Below are 23,976 nucleotides of genomic sequence, written 5' to 3'. Positions count from 1 at the left end.
GACGAGATGAGAACTAAACCTGGCAATTATTGGCATAGAAATTATGATGGCTGAATGTAGGAGGGGGAAAATTCACTGAAAGAAAAGATCAAGGACTGCCCTCAGCATGGATGTGGCAAACAGGGTTTGTGGAGCAGGAAACAGAGAGGTCAGTATTGGGCTAAAGGAGTGCATGGATACAACAAATAGGAGGAGAGAAATTGGAAGCTTTAAGGGTTAATAGACCAGATACAAGTATGAAAAGACCTGCTGGTGAGAAATAGAAGGGCTGGGAAAGGCCACTGGAAAGGTCTCACTTCTGGTAACCTCTGAGGTGGAGGTGGAATTGATTGGCTGTGCAACAATGTCGCTGCATCCGCTTCATCTTTATTTAAAGTTGTTCCTTTTGTGTGTGAGCTCTTTCCTCAGCCTCAGCAGTGTGAGTGAGCTGGGCTGCCATCAGCTCTGTACCGCCCTGCTGTGCTCCTGCCCCTCCTTTCATGCTACGTCCAGGATATTTCCCTCCAGCTCATCTGATTTGCAGAAACCCAAGTGACTCTAAGCTTTTTTCTTTTCTTTTTTCTTTTTTCCTTTTTCTTCCCTGTCCTCTGCTCTGAATGCGTTAGAAATCAGAAAGCTACATAAATGCAAGTCAAACCAAAGATTCCTGAGACCATGAATGTGTAGTGCCAACGTCATCCTTGCAGGAGTATGTGGGATGGTCATTACAAGGCCCTTGGCAGCTGAAGTGATGATGAATTTGTAGAATGTCATTAACCTCCCAGGATTTCTCTCTGGCAGTCAATGTGCAAGTTAAAAAGCTCCACCATTTCCATAAAACGGGGAAGGAAGTGGGTTGGGGCATGGCAGATACTTGGAGTGAGCTGTACTTCAGTGATGCAAGGGAGGAGCCATTAAGTTCAGATGCTGTATTTTGGTATTTTGATCTCTTTCCCTTGCAGCTTTTTTGACCAAGTTCTCCATCTTTTTCTCTCTGTCTGTGAAATGGGAGTGAGGAGAAGTGGCTGTTTCACACTGCTGCGTTGCTGCGAGTCGCCTGACATTGGTGCTTTGTTTCATCCCAGGGAAGGTCAAACATGGTGCTGGGGGAGCAGCCAGTGGGAGCTCCCTGGAAATAATCAATAGAGGGAAGGTGGGGGACGAGTGAGCAGGACTGAGCGATAACATCTAGCCCATGTTTAATAAGAAGGGAGAAAGAAGTGCAGGGCCAGGAAGGGGGGGAATGTATTAGGAAAGCCGAGACGTGGTGAGAAACTGCATGATAATGAGGCATAGGTGATAGCAAAATGATAAGTCAGCAGAGCTGGACGAGGTGGTAATGTCCAGCTTTTCAATTCCAGGCAGGTACTGCTGCGTTTGCAGCTGTGGCTCTTCAGGAGCAGGAGACACGCGCCTGTGAATGTGAAACCGAGCGCGAGGCAACGGGGAGGCAGGAGCTGGGAAACGGGGGGCACTTGCTCCTTGGAGCTCAGGAGGTGCAAAGAGGGAGCAGGATACCAGGACCCTGAGCAAGAGGAAGGGAGGAGAAGGAGCATTTGCTCCTGCAGCTCTGTTAGGCTCACGGACCAGGGGCCCATGGAGTAGTGCTATTGCCCCTCGCACGGTGTTGTGCCGTGTTGTGGAGGTGCACCGTGAACTCGGAGGTCCTGATGCAGTTGACCTTTGTTTCCAAGGATGTGGCTGATGGTGTCACAAGGGCTCTGCAGGCTCGTTATGAATGTGCCTGTGATAGACCTGTGCACAGAGAGCCAAAAATTAATAGCCTCTGAGAAAGAGCTGAGTTGGAAAAGTGCACCTACTGTAAGGCCACTGGAGCAAGGAAGGGATGGAGAATCTGGTATATTTTTATTTCAAGTTCTGGAGTCCCCAGCCCCCGAAGCCACAATCTGCTGATAAAGACCTAGTTAAGTTCAAGGTTTTCTGTAAATATGAGTGGCACACAATGCTATTTCACCAGGAGCTGTTGAGTGATACAGTGACTCTCCCTGATGATCCTCCCCAGGGCCTCATGCTAATACCCTGACTGCGCCAACCATGGCACACAGATGCCACTTTAAAAAGAAAAGTTGCTCTGCTTAACATAGTTTGCTTCATCTATGCCTTCAGCTTCACTCCTGAAAATAGTTTTGACTGTGTAAGTGTCAGAATAGACAATCTTACTGTTTCAGACTGATTTAAAATCTTCCCTTTAGCATCACATGGTCAGGAAACAAACATTCATCCTATTGGGAAAGTAAGATGCATTGCTTTCCAGCGGCCCCAGAATCTCGCCTGGAAAGTCCTAAACTTAATGCACTGCAGTTTAGTGACATGTTTGTCTACATAAACTCTACTTGCTGATGTTTTTAAAGGTCTCTGGACTTAAGCTAGCAAAGTAAACTTGGCATGATAAACAGAGAGGCAGTTTTTTAATATATATATATATATTTATATATATTTTTATAGAGAGAGAGATGTTTGGAATAAAGATTATCCCATTTTAAAAGCATTTGTAAGCTCAGCTTTGGAATATCCAGTCTCTTATGACTCTCATTTCCCTAATTCTTTTTAACTTGCAGTTTCACACTCAGGACAGGAGGGAGCCTGGCTCGAGATGGACCTGCTGTGAAAGCAGGTTGTATCAGGGGGCAATGCTGCCATGGGTCACCAAGCCCTTTGCTTCCTTACCCAGTGAATCCTCCCAATACAGAGCTAGGATGCTGCCAGGCAAAGGAACAGGCAATGCTGGCATGACCCCCATTTTTTGGTATTTCATTACCATGGTTGACATAGCTACATATATGGATTCAGGAACAAGCAAAATGTCCCATTCCCTAGTCCAAGGTTTTCTGGCTGTCTCTTGGTGCTGGAAGGCAAAATCTCTCATACTGTCTTTTTTTTTTTTTTTTTTTTTTCAGAACAAGAGGTTTAATATTAACGCTGATTATCTAATTGCTCATTTCAAGGAGGGCAATAACAACTTTCAGAGCTTTGGAGACTTAATTTTCTGCTGGATTTATGGGCAGCCACCCAGATCTCACCAGCATGGTTTCTTTTCTCCATCGTCTGTATTTTTCCAGAGAACAGTTTAAAGATATTCGAGTTCAAGCTATTTCACATCCATCCTTGGCTTCCCCATCTTTTCTGTTTCCTTGTTAAGTATAACAGTGTGTTTATGATATTTTTAACATTTTTACAGAAGATCAAGCCAGTCAGGATACAGTTACAATACCCTGGAAAGGCAGATGTATTTGACATACTTGACTGTGAACTATCAGCATCTAGGGGGTGATAGTGGATAAGGTAAGGAAGAGTTTCCTGAAGAACATTTAGGAAGAAAAAATGAGAGAAAGCTCTGTTCTTCCAAGGCATCACCTGAGAAGGATCTACTGCAAATTACCAGCAGACAGGATTTTACCAGCTCTGAACTATAAAAATGAGTTTTATTTAAGCTTGAGCCTGCATGTGGAGGTCACGAGGCTGAAGTCCCTCCACCCTTTAGTGCAACCATTCCTCAGTACTGTGAGCTCTGCACAAGAATTGAGTCTGCATTCAGAGTGGGTGTCATGGTGTCTCGTTAAAGCATCGTTAATGCTTGGAGAAAGTGCTAAACCCTGATGGCTTTTCAACAAGCATCTGCCTGGGAAGAGGAAGGAGTGTCACAAAGTGCCATGCCAACAGAGGCCACATAGCTTGTGCTCCTCACGCTGCACATCATTTCTTACCGGTACGAGCTCTCCTCCCATAGGATGAGAAACGTATGAATCAATCATACTGCCTGCTCCGTGTCCTATAAATTAGAGAAAGATGCAGCTGGTTCATCTTTTCGTTTTCTGTGCTCTTTAATTGCCTCTTCATTATATCATCCAGCGTCCCTTTCTCCAGCCTCTTCCATATCCATCTTTGAGAATGATGAGCAGTCGAGTGTGATATGCCCCGAAGGTGACTGTCAAAACACGCTGAATTATGCAGTGGTCCGGTATTTCTTTTCTTCTCTCTCTTTCTCCTTTGAGTATTGCAGGGAGAATAGTTGCAGCGATCGATTGGGAGGTCAGGATTGGCTTTTAGTTTGGGTGGGACACTGGATTTTGTATGATTTAAAACGTAAACCTTGGCAGAGTCTTCCTCTGCACTGGGGCTTTACGTACTGTTGATCTGGATTGTTGTGGAGTCTCCTTCTTTGGAGGTAGTTGAAAGACATCTGGATACACAGTCCTGAGTAACGTGCTCTAGGGAACTTGCTTGAGCAGGGAGGTGGGACCAGGTGACCCATTGTGGTCTCTTCCAGCCTTATCCATTCTGTGATATAATCCTGGGGCTTTGTGGATTGCTATGCATATCCGACAGTGCACTCCATCTTGTTCCCCGCATTGTGTTCCCAAGTTTTTTGTTTAGGTTCAAATGACTGACTTAATTAGCCTTCTGTTGGCCAGATATTTTTGTGTAATGACATCTTCCCAGGGATTAATCTGATTTTTTCCTCCTTAATTGAAGATCCCTGGAACTAGTGCTGTGCTGGCCTATGCAGTTCCCATCTCTCCCCGTCTATCACTACCATAAAGCTGTGGTTAGAGAAACCTTCTCTCCCTTAAGGCAAAACACGAAGAGATGCATGTAGGCTGTGCTGACATTATCTTTGATAGCTGTGCTTGAGCTTGGCGGCAGCTCACAGGGCCAGGTGGCTTCATCCAGCTGTCCCCATCCCCAGTGGAGAGAGCGCTCCGTGGAGCCAACGCTCCCATATGGCTGAGCACCCCTGCCTGAGGAGCCCCTGGGGCTGGAGGCAGGGTGAGATCTGCCTTCCCAGCAACACGGGGAGGAAAACTGGCAGTGCAGATGGACCCCGAGCCAGAGGTGGGCTCTGCCTGTCCCCAGGCTAGGAACTGAACCACGGTTGGATCCATCCAACCAACCCTGACGGCCAGGCTGTGCTGCTCAGGAGGGGTGATTCTCCAGGGATGTGCCTTTTAAAGCACATGGCAGTCACAAAATTTAATTGACACATTTCAGAGTCTTAAACCTGAAGTGCAGCCTGGGGAAGAGGGGATGCCTTTTAGGCTTCTTTAAAGTAATCCAGGATTTTATGTAATAATAATAGTACAACAACAACAATAATAATAATAACAACTACTTATCTAGGACCTACACAAAATCATTGATGTTTGCCTTTGCCATCAGCTTAATGTGCATTTTGCTGATGCACAACTCCTGGTTGATACTGTTGCATAAATAAAATAAGCCCTGTTAATTTTAAACTCCTTGAGAAACATATACATGCAAAAATGTAAAGCTTATTCATGGAAAAAGGGCAAAATCAGCAGGAAAAGAGAGAGATTATTTTCAACAGTGTCCTTTTAATTAGAGCGATAATTAATTCTTTTCCCTGACATGCACATACAGATTACTCTTTTAAAATATTCCTGCTTGAAATAAAATGACTTAAAGCTACATAGCAGAAGAACAGATCATAAATCTAAAAGAGAAAAATCATGGCTGTGCATATTTTGAGCACCCCTTTGGAATCCAAAATGGTCACTGGAATGCATGCCATAAAAATCTAATGGGAAGGTGAACAAAATGCTCCTCGAGACCCAAGTGCTGAGAACAAGCAGAGGCTCCGTGCAGGCACTGGGGCCGATGAAGTGGAAAATGGAGTTAATATATTTTGCACATACACTAATCACATCAACTGTGCTCCTTTCCAGGGGACAAAATGCTTCATACTGTTGGTCTAGATGCACTGCCATAACTTTTTCTGGCATTATGGACTTTGAAGGTTGCTCAGGGAGGAATCTGTTTGGAAAATGGATGTGGAAGCAAGTGATCACTTCAGAAAGGTGAAAGAAAGCCAGAAGCAAGTGCAGGTGGGAGGAGGAGGTGGTGGAAAGCCAGTGACAGTGCAGCACTGAAGCTGGGTTGGACGTGGGGTGTCCCAATGCTCTCCTCCCAAGGAAGTGGTCACAGCACCTGCCAGATTCAAGGAGCATTTGGACAAGGCTCTCAGGCACATGGTGGGATTCTTGGGGTTGTCCTGTGCAGGGCCAGGAGTTGGACTCAATGATCCTTGTGGGTCCATTCCAACTCAGGGTATTCTGTGATTGCTCAGCTGTGGGAGGTCACAGCAAGCCTTTGGAGAGCCTGTTCCGATTGGTGGGGCTGGCTGGCTGTGGAACACAGAAGGATTTCACTGGTGGAAGTGACCTTTATGTGAGGGTCTTAGCTTTGATTGTGGTGTTGGAGAAATGACAGAGAAAGGTGGAAAAACAAGAGGGCAAGACATCAAGGGCTGCTGCAGAGGCCAAAGGTGAAGAGAGGGGAGAAAAGAAATGTGTTTCTGGAGGAATCCAGGCATCCCTTGCTTATATCAATTTGTATTAAATTATCACACCATTCCCTTTATAACTCCCTCAGCTGTACCAGAGGAAGTCACTGTGTGAAAGCCAGACCCCAGCTTGCAGCCACTTGCTCCCAACCAACATCTCTGCAAACCAGCACCAGCGCCTGGAGCTCAGTCTCTCAGTGCCCTGGAAAGCTGGTGAAATGCATTCAGCACAGCAGGGAAGCATCTCACTGCTTCCCTGTAATTAGACTTGTGAAAATGCCTCCATGGAGAAGAAAAGCCTGAAGACCTGCTTCTGGGTGGGAGATTTCTCCTGAAGGCTGATCCTGCAGGCAGGTAGTGTCAGCCCAGCTTGGAGAATTGCATCGTTGAGTTGTGCTGCCCAGCCAGGGTTTAATTTCTTATGGCGGTGATTAAGACTACTCATTTAGGGACATAAAAGGAGTTGGCCTTCTAATTGCATGTACAGATGTTTCCAGACATAAAGCAAAATGATGCAGGGAGGCTATAGCATCCTGCTCGCTGTTCCATACAGAGAGGCCAGTGCCAAAATGAGGAATTAGAGGGACAGCATGAAAAATAAACCTAAGGAGCTTTTGTTCACTTGTAAAGGAGATCATGCTGGAATGGTCATGAAAGGAGAGGTGGAGAGAGAATGTGTATGTGAGAGGATGGAGTTCACATTGTCTATGCTGGGTTATTTAGCTGAACCCAGGGCAGGCTCTGGGCCACAGAGCCACAATCAGCAGTGCAGTCATGAAGACCTCACCAGCCCAATCTCCAGTGGTGCTAATTAAGAGAAAAGAATTTCCTCCATTTCCTTTTTGACAAAGTGATTTCCACACATGCCTTTATTCAGTTACTTTTCTCCAGGGATCGGCACAACAGGGAAATCCTGTTTCCTTTGTCGTTGCTGTTAATTAAGGTAGGGCTGAGGCACCTTGTTGAACCTCAGGTGCCTCTCAATTTGCAGAGGGCTTTGCAGCACTGAGACGAGCTGCAGGGCTGGAGACGTGTCACTGGTGTTTCACTGGGAGCCCCAGAGGTCCACAAAACCCTTGATTAGAGGAGGGAAGTCTGGTTCATCCAAACTCTGTCTGGAAATACAGAAGACTTGTAATCGTGTATTTCTACCTGCTAGAGTGGTCTAAAAATGGTTTATTTTTTGCCTTTAGAGGACCTTGAGTCTTGTCGTGTTAAGCTGAATGCAAAGGGTACATGGTGTAGAAGGGGACCACAGAGATGCTTCCCAAGAGCACCACACCAAGTCTGCTTGTTAGCCTTTTGCCTTGGGCATGTGCTGCACACTTCCCTTCCTCCTGCCTCTCTTGGTCTTAGTGAAGTCCCACGTGGCTGGAGAACCTGTTGAAGAAATTTTCAATCCTCCTTGCTGAGTACAGGGACCTCATCTCCTTTGGAGAAAAGTGAAGGGTTTGCTCTTACCCTCCTGTGTTGATGTGACCTCTCAGCCTACAGTGCAATAGATACAAAAGAGTGTTTTCTTTCCCTGATCTGAGGGGGAGTGGTGTGCACACACACAAGATTTCCCTGGATCATTTGGATTTGCCCTTGATGTCTATCCAGGCAGATGTAGCCCGTCCTCATCCACTGCCACATTTCAGCCATGAGTTCCAGTGCTTCTCCAGGTACCAGTGGCTGCAGTTTTCTGGTGGGACCCACCCCTTCATATAAGTACCTTTCTTCTTTTGTTTAACGGCTCCCATTTTCATTTCTTGCTTGCCCTTGATCAGCACTTGGCACTGACTCTAGTCTAGAGAGGCTGTGTAAGTAAAGGCAATCACAGCACATGTCATTTGGGGAGATAAATGGTTAAATGTCTCAGCTTCAGCTTGAAGCATGGGGGTTTTTTAGGTCTTTTCTTTATTTGTTTGTTTCAGAGCACATCCAAGTTTTGAGGACAGCTAAAGGTGAAAGAGAATGACACCTTAATTGAAAGGGGTCAGAGTGTTGCAAGTTTCTCTTTCATTAGCATTCTGTGCATGTTCTTTTTGAAACCCAAAGGCTCTGTCCACTGTTCCTTGCTGGCCTTCGTAAAGTGAACTCTGGGTAAAGGGCTTAAAAGACAATATTAAAAGGGGAGAGAAAGAACTGAAAAGGGGATTACAAATCCAATAAAAATTGCTCTCAAGAGTAGACAGTATCTGCTGGACAGGAAATATATTTGAGTTTCTGACTAGCTGCAAAATACCTCAGTCTCAGAAAGTTCTGAGCAGAGAGTAAGCCTGGATGCTCAGTTAATCATCAAAGACAAGCAGAGGACACTCAGCTGGCTCAGGGCTCAAGTCCCAAGTCACCTCATGCATTTTGCAGTGGGGGCCTTGGGGCACTGTTGGAGCAGCAGCTACTGGGGAAGAATGTGCTGATGGCTCCAAGTGTGTGCAGCCTGTGCTAGTGGGAATGGAGATGGTGGGAATGCTTGGTTCTGGAAGGTGACAGCCTGACTGTGCACTTAGTTCATGAGACTGGGGTACGTGATGGTCACATGGAGATCTTTGGTGGTCTAGGTTTTGAAGAGCTCTGAAAATGGGGGTTATGGGCTTTTGACCAGTGCTTGGGTGATAGCATTGGTTCAGCTTTCCTCTGGAGTTGGGGGCAAGTTATTTGGGCATCCAGGTGTCAACAGCAGATTCTACTTCTAACACCCCCCTGGTTTGTGAGGCATTATTGGCTATTGTATTTATCCCATGCAGATTATTACACAGGTAGTTTAAGGTTTTCAGCAGTATTTTACCTATTCTGGATCTGATCACAGAGGGGAAAATGCTTTCAATCCCATCAGCAGGCAGCAGAGAAGGCAGTGGCTCTGACACCACATTTCTGCCTGTGCTCCATTTCCTAAATGCTTTTGTGTTACAGGGTGAAAATTTTTAGGTTGGACCCGTTTCTCTAGTGGATGCTCTTTATGACTGTGTCTTTCATCCAAGCAGTGGAGCGAGCGGGGGTGGGACAGGCAGGATGCTGGTGCAACCCCCTCTCTGCGCTGCCTTGTGTAGACTTTGTTGGAGTCTTTCTAAGAGCATCTGCCTCCAGTTGGGGTAATTAGTACTCTCAAGCTGTAGTAGTGAGTATCTCGTTGATGGAATATAAAAGTGAGCAAAATGTCAGTTCAGCACTGCGTGGAGGCCTCACTGACACACAGGCTGCTTCTGAAACTGCTGGCGTTTTTTTTTCAGTTAATTGCCTTTTTAATCATAGTGAAATTGCTCCTATTTGCATGAATATTCCAACAGCAGGATCAGTTTGCTCTTGTCACAGATACTCACTACATAGCACATTCAGTTTTGTTTAATATGCCTCATATTTAGAGGCTCAAACTTTATTCCCTCTGTTTTATTCCTTTTGTTTCCCTCTGTCTGCCACAGGATAAGCAAATGTTATTTTATTTATTTCAAGAGATGTCTTGAAATAAATAAAATGTCTAGAGAAAAGAAAGCTCTAGGAAGACCTTATAGCAGCCTTCCAGTACCTAAAACAGGCCTACAAGAGAGCAAGAGAGGGACTTTTGACAAAGGCATTGTCAGTGATAGGACAAGGGGGAATGGCTTCAAACTGTCAGAGGACAGAGTTAGATTAAATATTAGGAAGAAATTCTTTTCTGTGAGGGTGGTGAGGCCCTGGCACTGGTTGCCCAGAGAAGCTCTGTTTCTCCCATCTCTTGAAGTGCTCAAGGCCAGGTTGGATGGGACTTTGAGCAACCTGGTCTAGTGAAAGGTGTCCCTGCCCATGGCAAGGGGTTGGAACAAGGCCATAGCTGGAGAGGGACAGCTAAGGGACAGCACGGGGCAGTGAGGCACCGACCTCGGCAGCCCCACCAGGGTTGTACCCTCGTGCAGACCTTGCTTGGGTGGCTGTCCTGGTGCAGCAGGAGGAGCTGGCATGGCTAGGATGCCCAAACCCAGCATGTTCTCCTGGGCAGAGGGAGGGCAGTGCTCCAACCTGCATTGGAGACCTGGCTCCATCGCCACCCTTGGCTCAATAACAGAGCCAAGATCTGCATCCCCCCGAAGGTGTTAGAAACAACCTGTGGTGACACGGATGTCCCAGCTGCCTCGGGGGGATGTGCTCAAGTGTTGGTAGGGTGCAGTGAAAACATTGAGCAGAGTTAACAGCACACAAGGATGGACCCATTCGCTTCCAAGGCAGTAAAGCAATGGGAAACAGGCTAGGCAATCAGTCATCTCCAACTGTCAACTTTTAAGCAGAAAACATTGATTTTAATGGTAATTTCTGCATAAAAATTAATGGTGCTATAAAATCTTAATTTGGAGTTTCAGAACAAATAATGTAATAGTAAAAGGCAGCATCCTGAAGTAATTTGAAAATGAATTAGGCCAGTGGAATCAAACTCTCCCCACTGAGATGCCTTTAATTGATCATCTCCATAACAGCTAGTTTACAAACATATCATGAGAGCGTTTGCTGCTCTGGCACCTTCCAGGCAACACATCCAGCATCAGTATGGAAACCAGTTCATCCCTCCACATTCCTTCTGGGCCCCAGCAAGGATACGATGGGGAGGAAATAAATCAAGCACAGTCATGTGGTCGGTACAACATGAGTCTTTGAGGTTTGAACTGGGGAAAAACATTCTCCCACAAGAAGCAGAAACCACAAGTCTAAAATTAGCCAAGCCCTTCAGATTGGCAATAGGCAAGTGGTGAATCCCTATGGATCCTCCGTGCTGACAGCACTATTAATACATCAGCTGAGGGCTTGGGTGAGGGTGGGGAGAGCTGTGTGTGCATCAGGAGTAATATGTTTTCGACATCTGGTCTTGTTCATAGAGGGATATCAGGGGCTGAGCTGTGATATGGGGCAGGAATGCTAGAGACCTTCTCTGAGATGTAAAAAAAAAATGTGCTGCTTCTTACTTAATTACAGTCATGCCAGTTGCTATGTTGAAATGCTGCTTTAAAAGCCTTTGTGAGTAATTAGTGTCAAAAATATATGATCTACAAAACCATAAACTCACAGCTTGGTAATATTACCAAGTACTAATTAAAAAAAGAAAAAAGAAAAGTCTCCCTTTCATGATAAGATTTCCAGCATAGAGAAAGATAAAAACGATGCAATTTGCAGATGATAGGAGGGGAAAAAAGAAAACCTGAGAGAAGGATTGAGGAGAGAAGAAAGTCAATATCAACAAGGCTGTAGATCTCTGGGTGATTTGGTAATGGTGAGGGTAAGGGAAGTGAAATATTGGAGTCTTAAGACAGAAATATAGTCAGGAATATATCCTGGGAGCCTCCTCTGCTACAAAACAGAGATAAGGTTGAAGATCAGGCATTATGGGCGAGAGGGATAAAAATACTGCTGTATTTGGGACTAAACCTGGCACAGCTCTCAGGAGCAGTAAAGTATTGCAGGAATGTCCTTACTGGCAGACATACAGATATCTTATGCAAATCTGCAAGTGTGTCGTGGCATCTTGTGAGGGCTGTGTGACATCCCATCCATTTTCCTCCTGACCAGTCTGGACCCTTCTCTGGACTGGTGTCACAGAAGCAGACCCTGTCCGGCAGAGGGAAACCAGGCTCACACATGGCAGCTCAGAGCACTCAGTTATACTGAGATGAGGTGTTTATCCTTTGGAAAAAAGATTAAGAAGAGACCTCATTAAGGTTTAAAGAAAACCCTGCTGGGAATAAAAGATCAAGGCTATTTAGGTTATTGTCAAATACATGTGTCAAGGGACATAAAGCTAGTCTGAAGAAGGACCTGAATTCTGTGAAATGTAAGCTGATTTTTTTTTTTAACAGCACTTAATAATGCAATTATAATAACAACTTGTGCTTTCTCATGCCTTCCAATTTAAGATCTGAAAGCACTTCACAAACATGAATTAAGCTTTCCAGGACTGTCGCAAGGTACAGCAAATACTCCTCTGTTTTACAGACTGAAAAACTGAGGAACAGCATGAGTACAAGGCAGCACAGCACGTGGAGGAGTTTGTCTTTATTTTAATCGGGTTGAGCACGGCCTCTGGGCTTTGCCTGCTCACCGTGTGCTGTCCTGCAGCTGTGCAGAACCTGTGTCCTGACTGACTCTGCAGAGTTTTTCATGCCACCCCTTCTTCTCTCTGATCCCTTGACCTTTATGGAAATGGTGAGTCATTTATGAATAGGGAAAGAGAGCAGTAGGTGGCCACACAGCTGTATGCTGCCCCACTGATGGCTCACACTGCTCTGAGATCTCAGGTGTCCCTCGACACCTGAGTGGATTGAGTTGTCCTGTCCTCAGCCTCCCTATTGTTTCGGTGTGTGCCCACAGCACCGCAGGAAGCCAGGGCAAAGAGGGACTCCTAAGCCATCTACATCCCATGTGGCCTGCAAATCACTGTATTCAGTGTCACTGCGCTGGTGAGGGAAGTCCCTTCCCCTGGTGCCCACTGCCAGATATATGGCTGAAGAGCAGGGGAATCGCAGGCTCGTCTTTTGATGTCTTTCTCAAAGGTTTCTGTTCTCATTTCCAACTCAACAGAAGCCCCTGCAGACAGGTGGCCATTTGGGACTGGGAGCTGGGCTGTTCGACTGTACCAGCCGTGAGGGTGAAGCTGCCTACAGTTTGGTCTCATGTCACAGGCTGTTTTGAGTTGTGCACTGCTCTTTTCACCTTGACAATGCTCTTGTGGAGGGACCATTAGTATGGGTGGCAAGTCAGCGGGAAATGAGATTGTCCTGCCCTTAACAAGCTGCCTCCACCTGACCTTGAAGATATTATTTTGTTTCCTGGATGTTTTAAATTAAGTGGTATTTCGACTAAGGTGGTTGCATATAAATTGGTTGGGATAATGCTTGCTTGAGCCGAACGTGCCCAGCCAGTGCCTGTTAACTCCCTGGTTCCACATCCTGTTCCTGCCTCTTTCCTTCATTCACCAACACAGGTTCCCTCTAGATATCATAGATATCTAGATATGTGCATTTTCTTCTTATTTTTCCACTCTCTTCCCCTCTCTGTAGCATGAGAATACAAACCAGCCTGCTTTTACAGGCATGCCGTGCACAGAGCTTGGGGTGTTGGGCTTGGTCTGTTGTGATGGCACGTGGGTGAGCAGGATTTAGGATGAGAGTCTGCAGGAAGGAGCTCTACTTAAGTGGAGACGTTTGCACAAGGCCTCCATGGCATGTGCTGGCCACTGTATTTGTTTCTATACTTTGAGTTCAGCCTCTAACACTGAACCCTCATGTAAAAACGTTTCTGCAGGTTGCAGAAAGAACTCTTCTGTAGTTTTTTCTGATCATCCAGAGGACCAAATATCCCTGGGATTTTTCTAAAGGCTGCTTTACAGTACAGCATTCCTAGAAAATTATCTACCTCATTGTTATTCATGCCAAAATGTTGGGGCAATCTTAGTTTTCTTCCACCATGCAGCTAATCACTGCATGGGGCTGTGCTTGAGCTTCAGCAGCTCACTGTTGTTTGGTAGAGATTAAAAAATAACAATTGGCGGTGTCATCAAATCAGTGCAGCCAGTGAAATCAAAGCCTCAAACACCATAAGAGGTCTACATGTCTCACAGAGGAAAAAGCCACAAGAGCAACAGAATAGCTGTGCTCCCACTGCTGCTCTGATCCCTTTGGTGATACTGGAGGGGAATCGGATTGCAGCATTCCTTCAGTGTGTCTCCCACACTGAGAGATACTGAGTGGGTCAATAAACTGTAGAAAACAAGGAGGGTGTGTGTTCAGGAGCACTTCAGGCTTTGGGATAAGTGTTTCTAGAGAGTTTGCTAGGAACAAGAATCTAACTGAAATCAATGGCAGCGTATCTGCCATTTAATGACAAGCCAATATGGCACGGCACTGGAGTACAGCGTGTTCTCACCTGCCTCTGTGCTAAGTGGACAAGCTGCTGCAAGCTGATCCAGCTGAGAAGTGTGCGTGTGAGTTATACCCTCTGGAAGAGAGGCTGGGATCCCACTGGCTGAGCCTACATTGAAGTGAAAAGGCTGTGACCTCCTGGCTGGTCAGAACAGCAGAAGAGCTGTTCAGAGCCACTGCCGGTGCATATCTGCAGCAGCCATGTGTGCAGAAGGAAATAAGGGCTATTCATCTCCTGGATGGATATGGCACTTCAATGGAAGATGGGGTTGAATTTTCCAGCAGATCCTCTTGCTGCCAGCAGCACCTCTGCAATGTCTATCCTGAGCTGGAGCGAGCTCTTTGTCATCCAAGCATTTACCTTACCCAGGCACTCGGCTGTCTGAGTGATGGCTGTGCTCATCCTTAATGTAGATGTAGGCCTGACTGTCAATGTACTGTTGAGGGTGAGTTGTGGGAATCTCTAGACTCCCTTGGTCTGACATTATTGCTGTATTAGAAGGGAAAAACAGGATAAAAATCTGCAGCAGCCCAGGCAGCCCTGGCAGAAGTGGAACAACTGTCCATTGCAACGTTTGTTTACCAGTCTGAGCGTGGAGTCGGCTTAACGCTGGTCTCCTGGTGTCAGAGGCTGTGCAGTCCCAATGCTGTCTCTGTGTGATACCCTGACTTAGAAGAAACACGGAAGGTGATGGTAGAGGTGAGATGATGTTGCAAGGTTTTGAAGGACACTTCTCTGTAAAGAAAGATTAGAAACAGGCTGCAGGCCAGACTGTGTGTGATGAGAGAGGACTGCTTCTGCACCTGTCCATTTAATGGTTGAGGGTCAGTATTCAGTACTGAGGACACATGGAGAAGGTTCAGGTGTCTGAATTAGCATCCAAGTTAGTTTGAGGTGCAGCCGATGCTTTCATCTGTTTGCACAACTGAGCCAAATTCTGGTAAGATGGGGATCATATTTCCCACCAACCTGGACAAACTCTGCTTTGGACCATGAAAAATTGTCAAGGCTTTGAATTTTTGCTTCTTAATGTGTGCTAGGAAGCTGTGGCAGGAGAATGTGCTTGAATCCAGGCTGAACTGAACTCTGAATGAACCAATGAGTTGATTTGCTATCCTGTCTCATTCCAGCCTTTGAGGTTTTGCAGATCCCACAGCCAAATGAAGGGTCATTGCAGTGATGGTGAGGGATAAGCCAGGACACCGTGTTGCCATTGTTAGTATTCAACTGGAGTCGTACAAGATCACAACTCTAATCTCTTGTTTGTGCAATTCAGCTGTTGTGGGTTGTCAGTGAGTCAAGGTGACCTCCAAAACAGGGAGGCCACATGGGACTCTCTGCAGCCTTGAGGACAGAGACCAGTTGCATTGCACGGTGGAGCTGGTTGTCAGTGCACTTGTCTTGCAACTGGGCATGAGCATGTTTGGGAGTTCCAGTAAGTCTATGAGTCTTCAGGAAGGAGAGATATAATTCACATGCACAATCCTGCTGTTGTTTGTGCTCTGCCAGCTGCTTTCCCCACTGAGCTGTCCTACCTGGACCCTCTGATGGAGCACTTACTCATTCTTTACAACGAGAAGCTCCTTTTTGCAGCATTCCTTGCAGCCTGGCTGTCATGGCTTTCAGTCTGCTTGTTCTGAAATACTCTGACAATGGTCCTGGATCTCTCTGGGAGAAGTTTCACGTATTTCTCCCGACAGTCAACAGGAGTGTCATCATCCACGTGATTTCTTATAGTTCTGAGACTGCCTTCCACCAGGAACCTGCCTGCACCAAAGTCCCTGGCACAGTTTGAGCTGCGGTTTTGTCTGATCCTTTTAAGAGTTGGGAATGGATGTTTTGATGTCTGATATCTATGAACATGAAAGGCTCCTTTCCCTCTAACTGTGCATTGGGCAGGGCAATGCCTGTCTCCCCTAATCAAAAATGTAATCAAAGATCTCACTTCTCGTAAAAAATGTATTAAGAAGAAAAAGAAACAACACAGCATATTTCTATTGGCTTCGCTGCTGGTTTGCTCTGGTTTCTGCTTCTGTGCTGCTCCCTCCTGTCTTTCACAAAAGAACCCCTACCTCAACTTTCCCCATATCTTGAGATGTTTAATTGCAGAATGTTGAGCTTTGAAAACAAAACAAAACAAAAAAATCATTGTATTTGATTCAAGTGAAATATCGATCGTCCTTGACTTCCCACATCACAGATATTGGCAACATTTTGTCAGCACCAAGAGTGAGTAGAGAGATCACAGCAAGGAAATAAATATTCCAACTGGAAGGAAAAGAAGCTGAGCCAGGAAAATAGCTGTGCCCCATCACTCTCTCTCCCACAGCTGCTTGTAATAAATGGTTTGTTGACCTGATGTTAACATTTCCAGTTTACAGTAAGCAGCATTTCCCTTAAACAAGATACTGATAAAGTGAAACAAGGAATAGAGGGGGTGGAGAAGAGATTTGCAAAACATGCTGGAGTGAGAAAGTCGGAACATACCGTGTGTGTCTTGGGAGTGAGAACATGTCTCAGTGTGTGAATAAATATATAATGTATAGACATATGCTCTCTCTTCTTAGAAACTCTTTGGGTAGTCCCAGATTTTGCTGCTTTCAGTAGCACTGTAAAGTAAAAGGCAGGGGAAAGTTGGAGCTGGTGATTGAAGGGTCGAAGGCTGGTGGTTTAAATGGAGAATCCTTGCTCTCCAAAAAGGAGATTGGTCACAGAGAGGGACTCAGGCATCACCTGAGCCAGTGTGCAAGGAGCTAGCAGTCTGTCTGGAGAGACACAATGCATCCAGGTTTGCTCATTTTCATCTTGCAGATGAGGGCTAATGCTGCACTAATGGAGATCAGATTTTCATACAAATTCGGTTGACAGAAAAGAGCATGGGAAGAGGAATCAGATAAGTGTTAGCACAAAGTTATTTGTCAAATGGATTTTTTATTGTTTTCCAAGAAGCCTGCACAGAGCTGTTGTCCTTTTTTTAATTCCTCTTCTGGCATTTGTTCCCCTTTTCACTGCCTCCACAATTCTCCCATTCAAGTCGAAAAAGCTACCTCTGAAAGACCAGTGTAACATTAGCAGAAATTACTAGCAGCAGTGATTTCAATATTCAAATGGACAATATATTTAGTAATAGACTGGGAGTTGTATAAATAGAGTATGAATGCCTGGTAATGAATCATATCAATAATTTTCACATACAGACTGTGCCTTACATTTCTCAAAGGCCTTTACAAATACCAATTGATTCTCACAGCATGCCTGCTTGGTGGAGGAGTTGTTATTAGTTCTAGTGGAGGGTGAGGATATTGAGATGCAGAGAAATGATGCTGCTTGTGTAGTTCATGCTGGGACCCAAAGTGAGGAATAAACTTGGAAGCTCCTGACTCACAGCTCTTAATCATGGGACTACACAGTTCCATATGATTTATTTGGCTTGGCTGGAAGTGGTCCTCATGGAAAGAGGTCTTTGTCAGACTCCAGAATCTGGGGCTGACAGGATATGGGTAAAGGCAGGAGTAATTAATGCACAGTGAATGGCAGGACTGGTCTTGATGGAGCTGTGCTTTAAGCTTATGGTCAGGAGCAGCACTCGTGCCCCACGCAAGTCAGAGCTTGGAGGTTTTTTCACCTCTGGAAATATGGGTTTCCATGCAGAAAAGTGGCAGCTAATGCAGCCAAATTCCATAAAGAGAAAGGGGCACCTTCAATCCAGCTATGCTTTGTAACTCTCACCCACCTCAGTCAAGGAGGGTAATAGCTGAAGAGTACCTGAAATACTGGAAGTCTCTTTTCTGGTGTGGTATCCAACTCGGCGTTCACCACATTGCCCATCTCTGTTTACTGTTGCCCTTCTTAATTCTGCAGTAAATTCTTTCAGCCTTTAATGTTTCTCCTGGTGGCCCAGGGATGCAGTCAGTGATGGAGATCTTCAGAAGAAAGATGCAGGTTACGTAGCACATACTTCAAACAAGGGAAACCTAATTTATCTTTCGCCCTCCTGTTGTACTGAATTCACCAAGGCTGACTCACTGCTCAGGAGAACAGGATACGCTCTCAACGTGTACAGAACTGTGACATGGTACTCCCAGCCTTATTTTTAAATACATTTTATTTTGACATCTTACTTGGTGTTTTGAGTGACACTGTACATGCAGAAGTTGTCTTGAAGCTGACCACAGTGCCACTTGGCTTTTCTTTTTTTTCCTGAGAGGTTACATCATTTCCAACCCATCAGCATGTTATGAGCCCTTTAAATTGGCAGAACAACATGCACTACATTGCACTTGTCTGTATTGAAATCCTTCTGCGGTAGCATTGCCCAGTGACCCAAATTTCACAGGTCCTCCTGGTCCCTCACAGTTCACACTCCTGACCCACCCAAATCGTTTTGCCCTCAGAGTTTTTAATGTGCTCTAAATCATCAGTTGTTGGGCTGGAACTATTGATTCTTGTCATCACATTGCCACTCTTCTTCATGAACCTCCTTGGAGACTGGCAGGGAACTGAGGATTGAAGGATCATCCAAGTTCCTCTGGACATGAGAGACAAAGGAGGAATGGGCAACCTAAACTGCCTTTTCAGAATTTAATTGCTGAGCCCCAACCCCCATCTGGCAAACTCTCAGTGCTCTTCCTACAAGGACCAGAGACAGAAGGCGCCAGCCTGGGACCCACAACCCAGAACCAAATTTTCCACCTTGTGGACTTTGGAACAAACGTGTGTTTCTCAGGCCTGCCCCACAGAGCCAAATTTTAGCTTTCAAGCTTTAAGAACTGTTTTAACAAGCTTATTGAGCAATTTCATTGTCTTGTCTTCCAGATTTGAGTTGGCCTTATTTATTCTTTTTAATCTTTCCCCCCCACACACCTTCTTATCAACCTATAGTTCATCATGGAGTTTTACCTTTCCCTGACCGGTTTCTAAGCTATATTAATACTCTATTTTAGTGATCCTTACCTGTTCTAAATAATATTTGTAGTTTCATTAACTCTTTCAGAGAAGAATTTGTATATTAGTGTCAAGTGGACTTCGTTCTACACATAAACGATGCTTTTCCAGCCGGATTGTGTTATATTCCTCTAGGCTCTACCTCAGGTATTTTGTTCCATGAACTGAGTCTAGCATGTTTAGGGAATAGCTTTTTTTTTTCCCTTCTTAAGAAAAAGAAAGAAAAAGGAAAACATAGCAACGACAGCATGGCAACAGCAGCTGCGGCACAAAAGAAAAATAGGCAAACAGACTTCCGAAACATGTATTCACTGGTAAGCTATTTTTACTGATTGGTGAGTATGTGGGAGTATAATAACAAAATAAGTGAGAAAATAGCTTACAAATAATTCATAAGTAACTTTAAATGAGAACATATCTTAATGATTTCAGCCTCCTAGCTAGCCCTCATGCTGTACGAATCTCCACATGCACAGTCTTAAAGGTCACCTCTGATCTACACTATTTATATATTGCAAATTCGTCCACAGGCACATATATAAAATTCCATACAAAAAATAATGTCAGTGGAGTATTAAGGTTAAATAACTGGGCAATAAAAAGTAAAGAATTGTGTATGCCTGCACAGCAGCTTAAGAATAAATCCATGTCATTGCATCCACATTTGCACCAGAGCACAGAGGGTTCCTGGCTCTGTAGGTGTGGAGAGGCCCCACAGCCTGGTTATTTTGGGGGGGCTTGAAGGAGCTCCTGGCTCCACTGCCAACCTGCTTTGTGACCCTGAGCACTTTTCATTGCTTCTCTGGGGACCTCTTTCCCCATTCCCCTTTTGTCTGGAGCACACAGGCAGGAACCTGCAGCACAGAAACACTCATGCTTGCATCTTTGGGCAGGGCCCAGCCACACATGGGGATGTACGTACTGAAAAGTGACAAAATAATAAAGAATAGCATCTTCCTTGACCAGCCTGATCTAGTGGGCAGCACCCCTGCCCATGGCAGGAGAGTTGGAACTGGATGATCTCTAAGGTCTCTTCCAACTCAAATCGTTCTAAGATTCTATGAAATTTTCTGCTTCACCATCTCCCCAAAATTCCCCAGTCTCGCTGCAAACCAGTAAACCGTGGGAAGTCTTAACTAAATTCAAAATAATTAATTGAGAACTTGAGAGAAACAGCCTCAAAAGTGTTGAACTCCTTTACAGTTACAGCCTGATCTGTTGTGCTGTGTAAGCCTTTTTTTCCAGTTATGATCCATGGGAGACTGAGAGCAAACACAGTCTCTTAAGTCTCCTCCGCAATCCCAATGCTTTTATTGGCACAGAGAGGAGCCCAGCTCGGCCCTCTGCAGCCAAAACTAGATTCATTTGTCTTCAGAAACAACACAAATCTGTTTTCCTGGTTAAATAAAGTCATTTGCAGGGTTCTGTTGTGGGAAGGATGTGTCAGCTCATCCTGAATGGAGCAGTCATTAGGATGAATGGGTCGGTTGTTGGGCTGGAACAGCCCTCTGTGCACTGAAGGGCCCTTTCCGAGGCTGGCTGAGCCCTCTCTGGGATTGTGCCCACAGCAGGCACGGGATGCTGCAGGTGCCTCGGCATCACTGCCGGCTTTATTGTGGATACTCCCTTTCTGCACCGTTACACGGAGTTTAGGATTGATTCATTGCAAAATTAATCCCACATCTTGCACGTTCCCTTCAGCCCTGTGTTTTGGGAAAGCTCTGGTTTCTGCAGCAAAGGAGGCAAATGGGACTCGAGCGCTGAGTTCTCTGTGTGGTTCTGTGTTGCCTTGCCAGTGTTGAAAGCCTGTTTCTTCCTGTCTCTCAATTTCAGGTAGTGCTAGTGCTTCCCTGGCCTTCAGAGGTGTGATAAGCAATGACTAGATAATGTTTTTAATTCTCCTCACTGCTGTAGAGTTACTTGTTCTGGAAATTCTGGTGTGTAACTGGTAGGAGAAAAGGTTGGTGATGTTCTCCAGAGGACATCAGGAATGCGGAAGCAGCAGCTAAAGTGGTTTGGTTCCCTCTGAGGTTTTTTTTCAAATGTAGTTGAAAACAAGCAAGTGAAATGAGATGCTTAGAAGCACTTTGTTTGTAAGATTCCTTCTGGTTTTAAATTACTTCGTTTAAACATCTTTGTCCATGAAACCTCCAAGGGAGCTCATCTGCTTGTTTTCTCATCTGCATCTTCTGCTTTCTGTCTGGTTTTTACACAAGAAAGAATGTAAGTATCTCATGTACATCTCTATATACAGAAATAAATGTAATTGAATTGTAAAACACAGGCTGGTTGAGCAGGACAGAGGTCAGTGATCTAAAATAATCCCAACACTTTAGTCAGGACCTGCTCTGTATTACAGTTAAGTGTTTGTTGAGGTCTTTTCCTCTGGCCTTCTGTTACATCTGAATATATATTAATGCTGTTTCTACAACATATTTAGAGCACAGATAGCTTAGATTTGAAGCACTTGAGGAAATACTTCTTGTCTCTTTCGCTGTTTTGTTTGTATTTTTTGCTTGTGAAAACAATTCTCAAGAGCATTGTTAGGTGGGTCATAGCAGGAACACCTCTGGGCGCACTGGGGAATGTGTGAAAGCAGATTTCGAGAGCTTTTATTTTCACACCATGTTTCAGTTCTGTGGTGATAAATGTTTTCTGGAGTACAAACCTGAGTCCCTCCTCTTGCTCCTTGAAATGTAAAAAGGGTTTCTTTATTATTTCAGGGGTTTGCTTGCAGTCAGGTTGTGTCGCTTTTAGTCAGTGACAGGTCTGATCAGCAGCATGGCAGGCAGCACAAAGTGGGAACTGCCGTTGATTTTAACAGCTGATGGCATTAGACAGGTAGGATTAGTACAGGACCTATGGCAGAGAGGAAAGGTAATGGCACAGCTTGGGAAAAAATGAGGGAGGAACAGATCTTTTAGGCAATTCTGTATTGGCAATTGACCTACAACTTAAACCTGATATACACTACCAGAATTTTTACCAAACCCTCTGGGCTGTGGGCTGGGTAATTCCCATGTCCTTCAGCAGGTGAGATGAATGCTGCCGAGTGCAGACACCTGGGGGGGAAGCATTTGGAGTCCCCTGAAAGACATCTTAATTCAGGGCAGTACTTTAACCTTGCAGGTGTGTGGGGGGAATGTGCTCCCACTCTTTGCATGCAGCATCCTAAATCCACAGGGACAACTGGCCCATGCACACACACACCTGGCTCTAAAAGCCCCGCTTTGTTACATGCCAAACTAGTGCTTCTTTCAGCCAGACCCAGAGCATCCTGGGGGTGAGTAGATGTTGGACAGTGGCTTTCTTGCTGCAGCATCATAACCACAGATAGCCCAATTATTTCAAATGGGCCTCAGCCAGTATGTTCAGATTTGATTAAGAACTTTTTGAAAGATAAGAAGCATTTAGAGCTAAAGGCTGGCTCCAGCCTTAGTTATTTACATCAGGATGGGGGTGATAAAATCTTTTATTAGTGTCACTGTTTAAATATTTTGGCTCTCTATTCCAATATTGTGGCAAGAAGGAACCATATGTGTTCCTAGAAAGAGAGCCTAGTGCAGCCGTTAATCATGAGAGGATCTATTAATGTATTAAGATTCAGAATAATGAGCAAAACCAGCATGCACTACAGAGACTAACACATATCTTTAGTCTGCAGTTTTCAAATGTTTGGAAAATGTTATATTCCTCCATCTTTCTAAAGCTGGTTTTCTGCCAAAAGAAGTTCTCTTCTGTTGCTAATTTTAGAAAGGTTAAATCTATTTACAAAAACAAACATAGCATGGAGTGCTGAAAACCAGGAGGATGTGGGCACTAACAGGCTCCCAGGCTGCAGAGTTCACGGCAGGAGCTGACTTGGCAGGGAAACCTGTAGGCACATCCTTTCCTTTCCTTAATGCTATGCAGAGTGGGGGACAAGATATGTAGCCCAAGCTCCAAACCAGCTCCCCGGCACTGCCTTTCTCCAGAAGGCACTGGACAATGTATGTGTGTGTCTGCAGATTGCTACTGGGCTTTAGGGAAGCTTGCCCAAAGATTTGGCACAGGGAAAGGGCAAATTTTAAAGAGCTCCAGAGTGGGAGACATCGCTGGTTGAGCAGCTTGCATGCCTCGAGGTCATTGCTAATGAGCAGCATCTTGCCTAAAGAAGTGAACATTACATTTTAGTGCTGCTATGAAAACCAGTCATACTGTCTCCCCTTTGTACCCCATGCTACTGCCTACTTTGCTGTGGCATCTGGAGCAAGCTGCACCAGGGAAGGGAAGGAAGCCCTCTTAAAGGATGTGGAAGGATGCTGAAGTGGTAGTAGAGCTCAGATGAGAGAAGCTGGAGCATGACAGCTGTTACTGGATCATGCAAAAAGCCTGCCAGCAAAAATGCATCAATTTGTGTGATATCCGGGTGTCTTGTCTTCTGTTTTCATAATTGCATACATGGTGTCTGCATAAATCTTCCCCCCCCCCCCCCCCCGTACTTCCAGCAAAAGGAGCTGACTGGCGGATGGCAGCACATCAGTGGGAGAACACCAGCAGGAAGAGACAACCAGTCAGATGTGTGTCAGATGGGGAGGCCCAGGGCCCGAGGCATATTCCTCGGAGGTTGCTCGAACATGGTGCATTCACTAAACAGAAAAACCCTCTCCTTTTCCCTTCGGGGAGAGGAGCATGTTCATCCAGACATGAGAACCAGCAGTGCTGTCTTGCCATGTTCTTCAGGAGGTTAGTGCCAAATGACAGCACAGGCGGCAACAGCAGAAGCTTTCAGCAAATGCGTCATAGCCCAAAGGTCTGAGTGTCCCCTCAAGGGCTATGGTGGAATTTCTTCTACTTTCTCACTGAATACGGAAATCTTCCTATTTACTCAT

At 45.2% G+C, this 23,976-nt stretch overlaps 1 protein-coding gene across 4 annotated transcripts in view; it reads left to right on the top strand.

The window, feature by feature from the left end:
• The window catches only part of MAD1L1 (mitotic arrest deficient 1 like 1), a 354,867-nt gene that overhangs the window by 318,685 nt on the left and 12,206 nt on the right, over nucleotides 1-23,976 (top strand). The gene's annotated exons all lie outside the window — the stretch shown is intronic.

Source organism: Pseudopipra pipra, chromosome 16, assembly GCF_036250125.1.
Source record: "Pseudopipra pipra isolate bDixPip1 chromosome 16, bDixPip1.hap1, whole genome shotgun sequence".
Lineage (NCBI taxonomy): Eukaryota > Metazoa > Chordata > Aves > Passeriformes > Pipridae > Pseudopipra > Pseudopipra pipra.
Note: the sequence above shows the minus strand (reverse complement) of the source record. Positions and strands in the feature narration are given on the sequence as shown.